Raw genomic sequence first — 13,129 nt, forward strand, 5'->3', positions numbered from 1 at the left:
GCTGACAATAGTAATTGCAGGTGTTGATTAACTCATTGTGCAAAATAATTTCTAAAATGTGGTCACTTTGGGAGGTTTTCTGCTGTTTTGGTACTCTGCAAATTTCATCTGCAAGGTATTCCTGCAAAATCTGCATTGCAAAACCCAAATAGGGCTCTTCCTTTCAAAGCCCTGCTGTGTGGCCAAACAGTAGTTTCTGAAGAAATGTGGTGCATCACCGCATTTGTGAGAAATCTAACATTTCTAATATCCAAACAAAATAAATGGAGGTTTAAAAATTAATGCAGACGAAAAGTACGCATATAAAAAATGTTATTTATTGACTTTTTTGGGGTGGTGTGACAAGTTTTTAATCACAAGGGATGGTAACATTTCTGCTGACTAGCATGGAAGGAGTTAAGTTCCAATTGCATATCGAAGTCAGGTTGGCCGTGCGGTCTAAGGCGCTGCGTTCAGTTCGCAGTCTTCCCTGGAGGCGTGGGTTCAAATCCCACTTCTGACATCAACATTTAATTTCAAGAAACTTTATCTTCATTTATTGATTAGATGAGGTCAAACAAAACTTAGTAATGTGGTTTTGAAAAATTTCCTGAGAGTCTTTGGAGTGAATCTGAATTTGTCCTCTCAAAAAAGAACTCTAGGAACATCAAACAGGTTTTTTTGTGCATATGTCTGTTGTTCTTTTGGCACTAGAAAAAGCCTTTGGACAGTCAATGAGGAGGGACTATTTCACCTCTTTGTGTTCTCTGTCCCTATTAGGGTAGGGAATCAACCTTCTAAAGTGCTGTCATGAAATATATCTAGAAACGGATTTGCTGGTAAGTCTACTTTCATAGTTTTCACCTCATACATCAATAGACCATAACGATACTTAATTAACAAACACTTAACAAGTAGGTAATCATAGTTTAAAAAATGTGAAATGCCCATGTCCTTCTGACATGTTTCAGCACATTTTGGGACAAATGGTCTCACTTTTAACAATCAATAAAATATTTTCTCTAAATTTTTGTCTCTTTTTTGCTCCAATTGTTTGCATCTCATAAAAAATAAAACTTGATGTAACATTATGCATGCAAATTGTGTTTTATGTGCGACCATGACCTATTCTAGAAGCACAGGGTCAGAATTATACTGGTGCATGGAGACAAACTGAAAATGTAAAAATTCAATGGCAAAATTGCTGTCTTTTTCTACTCATTCACAAATAGTTAATGAATGTTATTAAATATGTACAGCAAAATGGAAGGCGTTTCAAATAGAAATCATGCTTCAAAAAACAGTCAAATGAAAAATTATAATATATCCCTCCAGGTGTGACACTTGACATTTGCAGAGTGTCAAACCCCCCAGAAAATGTATAGATATGGCCGAAATAGCTCAGTTGGGAGAGCGTTAGACTGAAGATCTAAAGGTCCCTGGTCCAATCCCGGGTTTCGGCAAAATGCTTTTTCTTCACCGTTTACATTTTAAGGAGTTATTAAACAAAGCACATGGACTGATCATGATCAAAAGGCCTAAAAATCTTAACTATCTACAGAAAACAAAATGTTAAAAATTTGAGAAACGGTAACTTTTTCCTTTTGAACACATGAATGTTTTTTAGTAATTTTTCCTCTATTTTGTTTTATTTCAGATTGACTTAGCTGTAAGAGGATTAAAAGGTAACCTGATAGCTGAAACAGACAGCACTTATCAGACACTAGCTGAATGATTATAGTCAGCTTGTTTGACTTTGAAACACTGAGGCATTACTGAGACAAATGTCCTTAAAAAATATGCTGTGGACAAAGTCAAAAAGGCAAAAAACACAAGCTCCACACAGGTCCATCATCTTTAATTTGAAATATAGGAGGTTTCTACTTTAATGGTGAGACAAAGCATCTACATATTTGACATTGCTCCAGTGAGTAGAGCCCACTTAAAAATGTATGGGTTGCTTGTCTCTGCAAGCAAAAGCTGGGCACTAAACTGGCATACTTGCAATGCTGGATGGTTCAGAGTGAAAACACCTATAGGCTGACAATAGTAATTGCAGGTGTTGATTAACTCATTGTGCAAAATAATTTCTAAAATGTGGTCACTTTGGGAGGTTTTCTGCTGTTTTGGTACTCTGCAAATTTCATCTGCAAGGTATTCCTGCAAAATCTGCATTGCAAAACCCAAATAGGGCTCTTCCTTTCAAAGCCCTGCTGTGTGGCCAAACAGTAGTTTCTGAAGAAATGTGGTGCATCACCGCATTTGTGAGAAATCTAACATTTCTAATATCCAAACAAAATAAATGGAGGTTTAAAAATTAATGCAGACGAAAAGTACGCATATAAAAAATGTTATTTATTGACTTTTTTGGGGTGGTGTGACAAGTTTTTAATCACAAGGGATGGTAACATTTCTGCTGACTAGCATGGAAGGAGTTAAGTTCCAATTGCATATCGAAGTCAGGATGGCCGAGCGGTCTAAGGCGCTGCGTTCAGTTCGCAGTCTTCCCTGGAGGCGTGGGTTCAAATCCCACTTCTGACATCAACATTTAATTTCAAGAAACTTTATCTTCATTGATTAGATGAGGTCAAACAAAACTTAGTAATGTGGTTTTGAAAAATTTCCTGAGAGTCTTTGGAGTGAATCTGAATTTGTCCTCTCAAAAAAGAACTCTAGGAACATCAAACAGGTTTTTTTGTGCATATGTCTGTTGTTCTTTTGGCACTAGAAAATGCCTTTGGACAGTCAATGAGGAGGGACTATTTCACCTCTTTGTGTTCTCTGTCCCTATTAGGGTAGGGAATCAACCTTCTAAAGTGCTGTCATGAAATATATCTAGAAACGGATTTGCTGGTAAGTCTACTTTCATAGTTTTCACCTCATACATCAATAGACCATAACGATACTTAATTAACAAAAACTTAACAAGTAGGTAATCATAGTTTAAAAAATGTGAAATGCCCATGTCCTTCTGACATGTTTCAGCACATTTTGGGACAAATGGTCTCACTTTTAACAATCAATAAAATATTTTCTCTAAATTTTTGTCTCTTTTTTGCTCCAATTGTTTGCATCTCATAAAAAATAAAACTTGATGTAACATTATGCATGCAAATTGTGTTTTATGTGCGACCATGACCTATTCTAGAAGCACAGGGTCAGAATTATACTGGTGCATGGAGACAAACTGAAAATGTAAAAATTCAATGGCAAAATTGCTGTCTTTTTCGACTCATTCACAAATAGTTAATGAATGTTATTAAATATGTACAGCAAAATGGAAGGCGTTTCAAATAGAAATCATGCTTCAAAAAACAGTCAAATGAAAAATTATAATATATCCCTCCAGGTGTGACACTTGACATTTGCAGAGTGTCAAACCCCCCAGAAAATGTATAGATATGGCTGAAATATCTCAGTTGGGAGAGCGTTAGACTGAAGATCTAAAGGTCCCTGGTCCAATCCCGGGTTTCGGCAAAATGCTTTTTCTTCACCGTTTACATTTTAAGGAGATATTAAACAAAGCACATGGACTGATCATGATCAAAAGGCCTAAAAATCTTAACTATCTACAGAAAACAAAATGTTAAAAATTTGAGAAACAGTAACTTTTTCCTTTTGAACACATGAATGTTTTTTAGTAATTTTTCCTCTATTTTGTTTTATTTCAGATTGACTTAGCTGTAAGAGGATTAAAAGGTAACCTGATAGCTGAAACAGACAGCACTTATCAGACACTAGCTGAATGATTATAGTCAGCTTGTTTGACTTTGAAACACTGAGGCATTACTGAGACAAATGTCCTTAAAAAATATGCTGTGGACAAAGTCAAAAAGGCAAAAAACACAAGCTCCACACAGGTCCGTCATCTTTAATTTGAAATATAGGAGGTTTCTACTTTAATGGTGAGACAAAGCATCTACATATTTGACATTGCTCCAGTGAGTAGAGCCCACTTAAAAATGTATGGGTTGCTTGTCTCTGCAAGCAAAAGCTGGGCACTAAACTGGCATACTTGCAATGCTGGATGGTTCAGAGTGAAAACACCTATAGGCTGACAATAGTAATTGCAGGTGTTGATTAACTCATTGTGCAAAATAATTTCTAAAATGTGGTCACTTTGGGAGGTTTTCTGCTGTTTTGGTACTCTGCAAATTTCATCTGCAAGGTATTCCTGCAAAATCTGCATTGCAAAACCCAAATAGGGCTCTTCCTTTCAAAGCCCTGCTGTGTGGCCAAACAGTAGTTTCTGAAGAAATGTGGTGCATCACCGCATTTGTGAGAAATCTAACATTTCTAATATCCAAACAAAATAAATGGAGGTTTAAAAATTAATGCAGACGAAAAGTACGCATATAAAAAATGTTATTTATTGACTTTTTTGGGGTGGTGTGACAAGTTTTTAATCACAAGGGATGGTAACATTTCTGCTGACTAGCATGGAAGGAGTTAAGTTCCAATTGCATATCGAAGTCAGGATGGCCGAGCGGTCTAAGGCGCTGCGTTCAGTTCGCAGTCTTCCCTGGAGGCGTGGGTTCAAATCCCACTTCTGACATCAACATTTAATTTCAAGAAACTTTATCTTCATTTATTGATTAGATGAGGTCAAACAAAACTTAGTAATGTGGTTTTGAAAAATTTCCTGAGAGTCTTTGGAGTGAATCTGAATTTGTCCTCTCAACATCAAACAGGTTTTTTTGTGCATATGTCTGTTGTTCTTTTGGCACTAGAAAATGCCTTTGGACAGTCAATGAGGAGGGACTATTTCACCTCTTTGTGTTCTCTGTCCCTATTAGGGTAGGGAATCAACCTTCTAAAGTGCTGTCATGAAATATATCTAGAAACGGATTTGCTGGTAAGTCTACTTTCATAGTTTTCACCTCATACATCAATAGACCATAACGATACTTAATTAACAAAAACTTAACAAGTAGGTAATCATAGTTTAAAAAATGTGAAATGCCCATGTCCTTCTGACATGTTTCAGCACATTTTGGGACAAATGGTCTCACTTTTAACAATCAATAAAATATTTTCTCTAAATTTTTGTCTCTTTTTTGCTCCAATTGTTTGCATCTCATAAAAAATAAAACTTGATGTAACATTATGCATGCAAATTGTGTTTTATGTGCGACCATGACCTATTCTAGAAGCACAGGGTCAGAATTATACTGGTGCATGGAGACAAACTGAAAATGTAAAAATTCAATGGCAAAATTGCTGTCTTTTTCGACTCATTCACAAATAGTTAATGAATGTTATTAAATATGTACAGCAAAATGGAAGGCGTTTCAAATAGAAATCATGCTTCAAAAAACAGTCAAATGAAAAATTATAATATATCCCTCCAGGTGTGACACTTGACATTTGCAGAGTGTCAAACCCCCCAGAAAATGTATAGATATGGCCGAAATATCTCAGTTGGGAGAGCGTTAGACTGAAGATCTAAAGGTCCCTGGTCCAATCCCGGGTTTCGGCAAAATGCTTTTTCTTCACCGTTTACATTTTAAGGAGATATTAAACAAAGCACATGGACTGATCATGATCAAAAGGCCTAAAAATCTTAACTATCTACAGAAAACAAAATGTTAAAAATTTGAGAAACAGTAACTTTTTCCTTTTGAACACATGAATGTTTTTTAGTAATTTTTCCTCTATTTTGTTTTATTTCAGATTGACTTAGCTGTAAGAGGATTAAAAGGTAACCTGATAGCTGAAACAGACAGCACTTATCAGACACTAGCTGAATGATTATAGTCAGCTTGTTTGACTTTGAAACACTGAGGCATTACTGAGACAAATGTCCTTAAAAAATATGCTGTGGACAAAGTCAAAAAGGCAAAAAACACAAGCTCCACACAGGTCCGTCATCTTTAATTTGAAATATAGGAGGTTTCTACTTTAATGGTGAGACAAAGCATCTACATATTTGACATTGCTCCAGTGAGTAGAGCCCACTTAAAAATGTATGGGTTGCTTGTCTCTGCAAGCAAAAGCTGGGCACTAAACTGGCATACTTGCAATGCTGGATGGTTCAGAGTGAAAACACCTATAGGCTGACAATAGTAATTGCAGGTGTTGATTAACTCATTGTGCAAAATAATTTCTAAAATGTGGTCACTTTGGGAGGTTTTCTGCTGTTTTGGTACTCTGCAAATTTCATCTGCAAGGTATTCCTGCAAAATCTGCATTGCAAAACCCAAATAGGGCTCTTCCTTTCAAAGCCCTGCTGTGTGGCCAAACAGTAGTTTCTGAAGAAATGTGGTGCATCACCGCATTTGTGAGAAATCTAACATTTCTAATATCCAAACAAAATAAATGGAGGTTTAAAAATTAATGCAGACGAAAAGTACGCATATAAAAAATGTTATTTATTGACTTTTTTGGGGTGGTGTGACAAGTTTTTAATCACAAGGAATGGTAACATTTCTGCTGACTAGCATGGAAGGAGTTAAGTTCCAATTGCATATCGAAGTCAGGTTGGCCGAGCGGTCTAAGGCGCTGCGTTCAGTTCGCAGTCTTCCCTGGAGGCGTGGGTTCAAATCCCACTTCTGACATCAACATTTAATTTCAAGAAACTTTATCTTCATTTATTGATTAGATGAGGTCAAACAAAACTTAGTAATGTGGTTTTGAAAAATTTCCTGAGAGTCTTTGGAGTGAATCTGAATTTGTCCTCTCAAAAAAGAACTCTAGGAACATCAAACAGGTTTTTTGTGCATATGTCTGTTGTTCTTTTGGCACTAGAAAAATCCTTTGGACAGTCAATGAGGAGGGACTATTTCACCTCTTTGTGTTCTCTGTCCCTATTAGGGTAGGGAATCAACCTTCTAAAGTGCTGTCATGAAATATATCTAGAAACGGATTTGCTGGTAAGTCTACTTTCATAGTTTTCACCTCATACATCAATAGACCATAACGATACTTAATTAACAAAAACTTAACAAGTAGGTAATCATAGTTTAAAAAATGTGAAATGCCCATGTCCTTCTGACATGTTTCAGCACATTTTGGGACAAATGGTCTCACTTTTAACAATCAATAAAATATTTTCTCTAAATTTTTGTCTCTTTTTTGCTCCAATTGTTTGCATCTCATAAAAAATAAAACTTGATGTAACATTATGCATGCAAATTGTGTTTTATGTGCGACCATGACCTATTCTAGAAGCACAGGGTCAGAATTATACTGGTGCATGGAGACAAACTGAAAATGTAAAAATTCAATGGCAAAATTGCTGTCTTTTTCTACTCATTCACAAATAGTTAATGAATGTTATTAAATATGTACAGCAAAATGGAAGGCGTTTCAAATAGAAATCATGCTTCAAAAAACAGTCAAATGAAAAATTATAATATATCCCTCCAGGTGTGACACTTGACATTTGCAGAGTGTCAACCCCCACAGAAAATGTATAGATATGGCCGAAATAGCTCAGTTGGGAGAGCGTTAGACTGAAGATCTAAAGGTCCCTGGTCCAATCCCGGGTTTCGGCAAAATGCTTTTTCTTCACCGTTTACATTTTAAGGAGATATTAAACAAAGCACATGGACTGATCATGATCAAAAGGCCTAAAAATCTTAACTATCTACAGAAAACAAAATGTTACAAATTTGAGAAACGGTAACTTTTTCCTTTTGAACACATGAATGTTTTTTAGTAATTTTTCCTCTATTTTGTTTTATTTCAGATTGACTTAGCTGTAAGAGGATTAAAAGGTAACCTGATAGCTGAAACAGACAGCACTTATCAGACACTAGCTGAATGATTATAGTCAGCTTGTTTGACTTTGAAACACTGAGGCATTACTGAGACAAATGTCCTTAAAAAATATGCTGTGGACAAAGTCAAAAAGGCAAAAAACACAAGCTCCACACAGGTCCGTCATCTTTAATTTGAAATATAGGAGGTTTCTACTTTAATGGTGAGACAAAGCATCTACATATTTGACATTGCTCCAGTGAGTAGAGCCCACTTAAAAATGTATGGGTTGCTTGTCTCTGCAAGCAAAAGCTGGGCACTAAACTGGCATACTTGCAATGCTGGATGGTTCAGAGTGAAAACACCTATAGGCTGACAATAGTAATTGCAGGTGTTGATTAACTCATTGTGCAAAATAATTTCTAAAATGTGGTCACTTTGGGAGGTTTTCTGCTGTTTTGGTACTCTGCAAATTTCATCTGCAAGGTATTCCTGCAAAATCTGCATTGCAAAACCCAAATAGGGCTCTTCCTTTCAAAGCCCTGCTGTGTGGCCAAACAGTAGTTTCTGAAGAAATGTGGTGCATCACCGCATTTGTGAGAAATCTAACATTTCTAATATCCAAACAAAATAAATGGAGGTTTAAAAATTAATGCAGACGAAAAGTACGCATATAAAAAATGTTATTTATTGACTTTTTTGGGGTGGTGTGACAAGTTTTTAATCACAAGGGATGGTAACATTTCTGCTGACTAGCATGGAAGGAGTTAAGTTCCAATTGCATATCGAAGTCAGGATGGCCGAGCGGTCTAAGGCGCTGCGTTCAGGTCGCAGTCTTCCCTGGAGGCGTGGGTTCAAATCCCACTTCTGACATCAACATTTAATTTCAAGAAACTTTATCTTCATTTATTGATTAGATGAGGTCAAACAAAACTTAGTAATGTGGTTTTGAAAAATTTCCTGAGAGTCTTTGGAGTGAATCTGAATTTGTCCTCTCAAAAAAGAACTCTAGGAACATCAAACAGGTTTTTTTGTGCATATGTCTGTTGTTCTTTTGGCACTAGAAAAATCCTTTGGACAGTCAATGAGGAGGGACTATTTCACCTCTTTGTGTTCTCTGTCCCTATTAGGGTAGGGAATCAACCTTCTACAGTGCTGTCATGAAATATATCTAGAAACGGATTTGCTGGTAAGTCTACTTTCATAGTTTTCACCTCATACATCAATAGACCATAACGATACTTAATTAACAAAAACTTAACAAGTAGGTAATCATAGTTTAAAAAATGTGAAATGCCCATGTCCTTCTGACATGTTTCAGCACATTTTGGGACAAATGGTCTCACTTTTAACAATCAATAAAATATTTTCTCTAAATTTTTGTCTCTTTTTTGCTCCAATTGTTTGCATCTCATAAAAAATAAAACTTGATGTAACATTATGCATGCAAATTGTGTTTTATGTGCGACCATGACCTATTCTAGAAGCACAGGGTCAGAATTATACTGGTGCATGGAGACAAACTGAAAATGTAAAAATTCAATGGCAAAATTGCTGTCTTTTTCTACTCATTCACAAATAGTTAATGAATGTTATTAAATATGTACAGCAAAATGGAAGGCGTTTCAAATAGAAATCATGCTTCAAAAAACAGTCAAATGAAAAATTATAATATATCCCTCCAGGTGTGACACTTGACATTTGCAGAGTGTCAACCCCCCCAGAAAATGTATAGATATGGCCGAAATAGCTCAGTTGGGAGAGCGTTAGACTGAAGATCTAAAGGTCCCTGGTCCAATCCCGGGTTTCGGTAAAATGCTTTTTCTTCACCGTTTACATTTTAAGGAGATATTAAACAAAGCACATGGACTGATCATGATCAAAAGGCCTAAAAATCTTAACTATCTACAGAAAACAAAATGTTAAAAATTTGAGAAACGGTAACTTTTTCCTTTTGAACACATGAATGTTTTTTAGTAATTTTTCCTCTATTTTGTTTTATTTCAGATTGACTTAGCTGTAAGAGGATTAAAAGGTAACCTGATAGCTGAAACAGACAGCACTTATCAGACACTAGCTGAATGATTATAGTCAGCTTGTTTGACTTTGAAACACTGAGGCATTACTGAGACAAATGTCCTTAAAAAATATGCTGTGGACAAAGTCAAAAAGGCAAAAAACACAAGCTCCACACAGGTCCGTCATCTTTAATTTGAAATATAGGAGGTTTCTACTTTAATGGTGAGACAAAGCATCTACATATTTGACATTGCTCCAGTGAGTAGAGCCCACTTAAAAATGTATGGGTTGCTTGTCTCTGCAAGCAAAAGCTGGGCACTAAACTGGCATACTTGCAATGCTGGATGGTTCAGAGTGAAAACACCTATAGGCTGACAATAGTAATTGCAGGTGTTGATTAACTCATTGTGCAAAATAATTTCTAAAATGTGGTCACTTTGGGAGGTTTTCTGCTGTTTTGGTACTCTGCAAATTTCATCTGCAAGGTATTCCTGCAAAATCTGCATTGCAAAACCCAAATAGGGCTCTTCCTTTCAAAGCCCTGCTGTGTGGCCAAACAGTAGTTTCTGAAGAAATGTGGTGCATCACTGCATTTGTGAGAAATCTAACATTTCTAATATCCAAACAAAATAAATGGAGGTTTAAAAATTAATGCAGACGAAAAGTACGCATATAAAAAATGTTATTTATTGACTTTTTTGGGGTGGTGTGACAAGTTTTTAATCACAAGGGATGGTAACATTTCTGCTGACTAGCATGGAAGGAGTTAAGTTCCAATTGCATATCGAAGTCAGGATGGCCGAGCGTTCTAAGGCCCTGTGTTCAGATCGCAGTCTTCCCTGGAGGCGTGGGTTTAAATCCCACTTCTGACATCAACATTTAATTTCAAGAAACTTTATCTTCATTTATTGATTAGATGAGGTCAAACAAAACTTAGTAATGTGGTTTTGAAAAATTTCCTGAGAGTCTTTGGAGTGAATCTGAATTTGTCCTCTCAAAAAAGAACTCTAGGAACATCAAACAGGTTTTTTTGTGCATATGTCTGTTGTTCTTTTGGCACTAGAAAAATCCTTTGGACAGTCAATGAGGAGGGACTATTTCACCTCTTTGTGTTCTCTGTCCCTATTAGGGTAGGGAATCAACCTTCTACAGTGCTGTCATGAAATATATCTAGAAACGGATTTGCTGGTAAGTCTACTTTCATAGTTTTCACCTCATACATCAATAGACCATAACGATACTTAATTAACAAAAACTTAACAAGTAGGTAATCATAGTTTAAAAAATGTGAAATGCCCATGTCCTTCTGACATGTTTCAGTATATTTTGGGACAAATGGTCTCACTTTTAACAATCAATAAAATATTTTCACTAAATTTTTGTCTCTTTTTTGCTCCAATTGTTTGCATCTCATAAAAAATAAAACTTGATGTAACATTATGCATGCAAATTGTGTTTAATGTGCGACCATGACCTATTCTAGAAGCACAGGGTCAGAATTATACTGGTGCATGGAGACAAACTGAAAATGTAAAAATTCAATGGCAAAATTGCTGTCTTTTTCTACTCATTCACAAATAGTTAATGAATGTTATTAAATATGTACAGCAAAATGGAAGGCGTTTCAAATAGAAATCATGCTTCAAAAAACAGTCAAATGAAAAATTATAATATATCCCTCCAGGTGTGACACTTGACATTTGCAGAGTGTCAAACCCCCCAGAAAATGTATAGATATGGCCGAAATAGCTCAGTTGGGAGAGCGTTAGACTGAATATCTAAAGGTCCCTGGTCCAATCCCGTGTTTCGGCAAAATGCTTTTTCTTCACCGTTTACATTTTAAGGAGATATTAAACAAAGCACATGGACTGATCATGATCAAAAGGCCTAAAAATCTTAACTATCTACAGAAAACAAAATGTTAAAAATTTGAGAAACGGTAACTTTTTCCTTTTGAACACATGAATGTTTTTTAGTAATTTTTCCTCTATTTTGTTTTATTTCAGATTGACTTAGCTGTAAGAGGATTAAAAGGTAACCTGATAGCTGAAACAGACAGCACTTATCAGACACTAGCTGAATGATTATAGTCAGCTTGTTTGACTTTGAAACACTGAGGCATTACTGAGACAAATGTCCTTAAAAAATATGCTGTGGACAAAGTCAAAAAGGCAAAAAACACAAGCTCCACACAGGTCCGTCATCTTTAATTTGAAATATAGGAGGTTTCTACTTTAATGGTGAGACAAAGCATCTACATATTTGACATTGCTCCAGTGAGTAGAGCCCACTTAAAAATGTATGGGTTGCTTGTCTCTGCAAGCAAAAGCTGGGCACTAAACTGGCATACTTGCAATGCTGGATGGTTCAGAGTGAAAACACCTATAGGCTGACAATAGTAATTGCAGGTGTTGATTAACTCATTGTGCAAAATAATTTCTAAAATGTGGTCACTTTGGGAGGTTTTCTGCTGTTTTGGTACTCTGCAAATTTCATCGGCAAGGTATTCCTGCAAAATCTGCATTGCAAAACCCAAATAGGGCTCTTCCTTTCAAAGCCCTGCTGTGTGGCCAAACAGTAGTTTCTGAAGAAATGTGGTGCATCACCGCATTTGTGAGAAATCTAACATTTCTAATATCCAAACAAAATAAATGGAGGTTTAAAAATTAATGCAGACGAAAAGTACGCATATAAAAAATGTTATTTATTGACTTTTTTGGGGTGGTGTGACAAGTTTTTAATCACAAGGGATGGTAACATTTCTGCTGACTAGCATGGAAGGAGTTAAGTTCCAATTGCATATCGAAGTCAGGATGGCCGAGCGGTCTAAGGCGCTGCGTTCAGGTCGCAGTCGTCCCTGGACTTCTGACATCAACATTTATTTTCAAGAAACTTTATCTTCATTTATTGATTAGATGAGGTCAAACAAAACTTAGTAATGTGGTTTTGAAAAATTTCCTGAGAGTCTTTGGAGTGAATCTGAATTTGTCCTCTCAAAAAAGAACTCTAGGAACATCAAACAGGTTTTTTTGTGCATATGTCTGTTGTTCTTTTGGCACTAGAAAAATCCTTTGGACAGTCAATGAGGAGGGACTATTTCACCTCTTTGTGTTCTCTGTCCCTATTAGGGTAGGGAATCAACCTTCTACAGTGCTGTCATGAAATATATCTAGAAACGGATTTGCTGGTAAGTCTACTTTCATAGTTTTCACCTCATACATCAATAGACCATAACGATACTTAATTAACAAAAACTTAACAAGTAGGTAATCATAGTTTAAAAAATGTGAAATGCCCATGTCCTTCTGACATGTTTCAGCACATTTTGGGACAAATGGTCTCACTTTTAACAATCAATAAAATATTTTCTCTAAATTTTTGTCTCTTTTTTGCTCCAATTGTTTGCATCTCATAAAAAATAAAACTTGAT

At 36.0% G+C, this 13,129-nt stretch overlaps 5 non-coding genes across 5 annotated transcripts; all 5 read left to right on the forward strand.

The window, feature by feature from the left end:
* Window positions 1–1,369: 1,369 nt before the first annotated feature.
* Window positions 1,370–1,442, forward strand: TRNAF-GAA (transfer RNA phenylalanine (anticodon GAA)). Its single transcript has one exon. It is a non-coding gene; the product is annotated as a tRNA-Phe (tRNA).
* A 995-nt stretch (window positions 1,443–2,437) lies between these two features.
* Window positions 2,438–2,520, forward strand: TRNAL-CAG (transfer RNA leucine (anticodon CAG)). The gene has a single exon. It is a non-coding gene; the product is annotated as a tRNA-Leu (tRNA).
* Window positions 2,521–4,451: 1,931 nt separating this feature from the next.
* On the forward strand, window positions 4,452–4,534 carry TRNAL-CAG (transfer RNA leucine (anticodon CAG)). The gene has a single exon. It is a non-coding gene; the product is annotated as a tRNA-Leu (tRNA).
* Window positions 4,535–7,402: 2,868 nt separating this feature from the next.
* Window positions 7,403–7,475, forward strand: TRNAF-GAA (transfer RNA phenylalanine (anticodon GAA)). The gene has a single exon. It is a non-coding gene; the product is annotated as a tRNA-Phe (tRNA).
* A 995-nt stretch (window positions 7,476–8,470) lies between these two features.
* Window positions 8,471–8,553, forward strand: TRNAL-CAG (transfer RNA leucine (anticodon CAG)). Its single transcript has one exon. It is a non-coding gene; the product is annotated as a tRNA-Leu (tRNA).
* Window positions 8,554–13,129: the final 4,576 nt, after the last annotated feature.

This window comes from Dendrobates tinctorius, unplaced genomic scaffold, assembly GCF_039654945.1.
Source record: "Dendrobates tinctorius isolate UK_male_01 unplaced genomic scaffold, ASM3965494v1 ptg000300l, whole genome shotgun sequence".
Taxonomy (NCBI): Eukaryota; Metazoa; Chordata; class Amphibia; order Anura; family Dendrobatidae; genus Dendrobates; species Dendrobates tinctorius.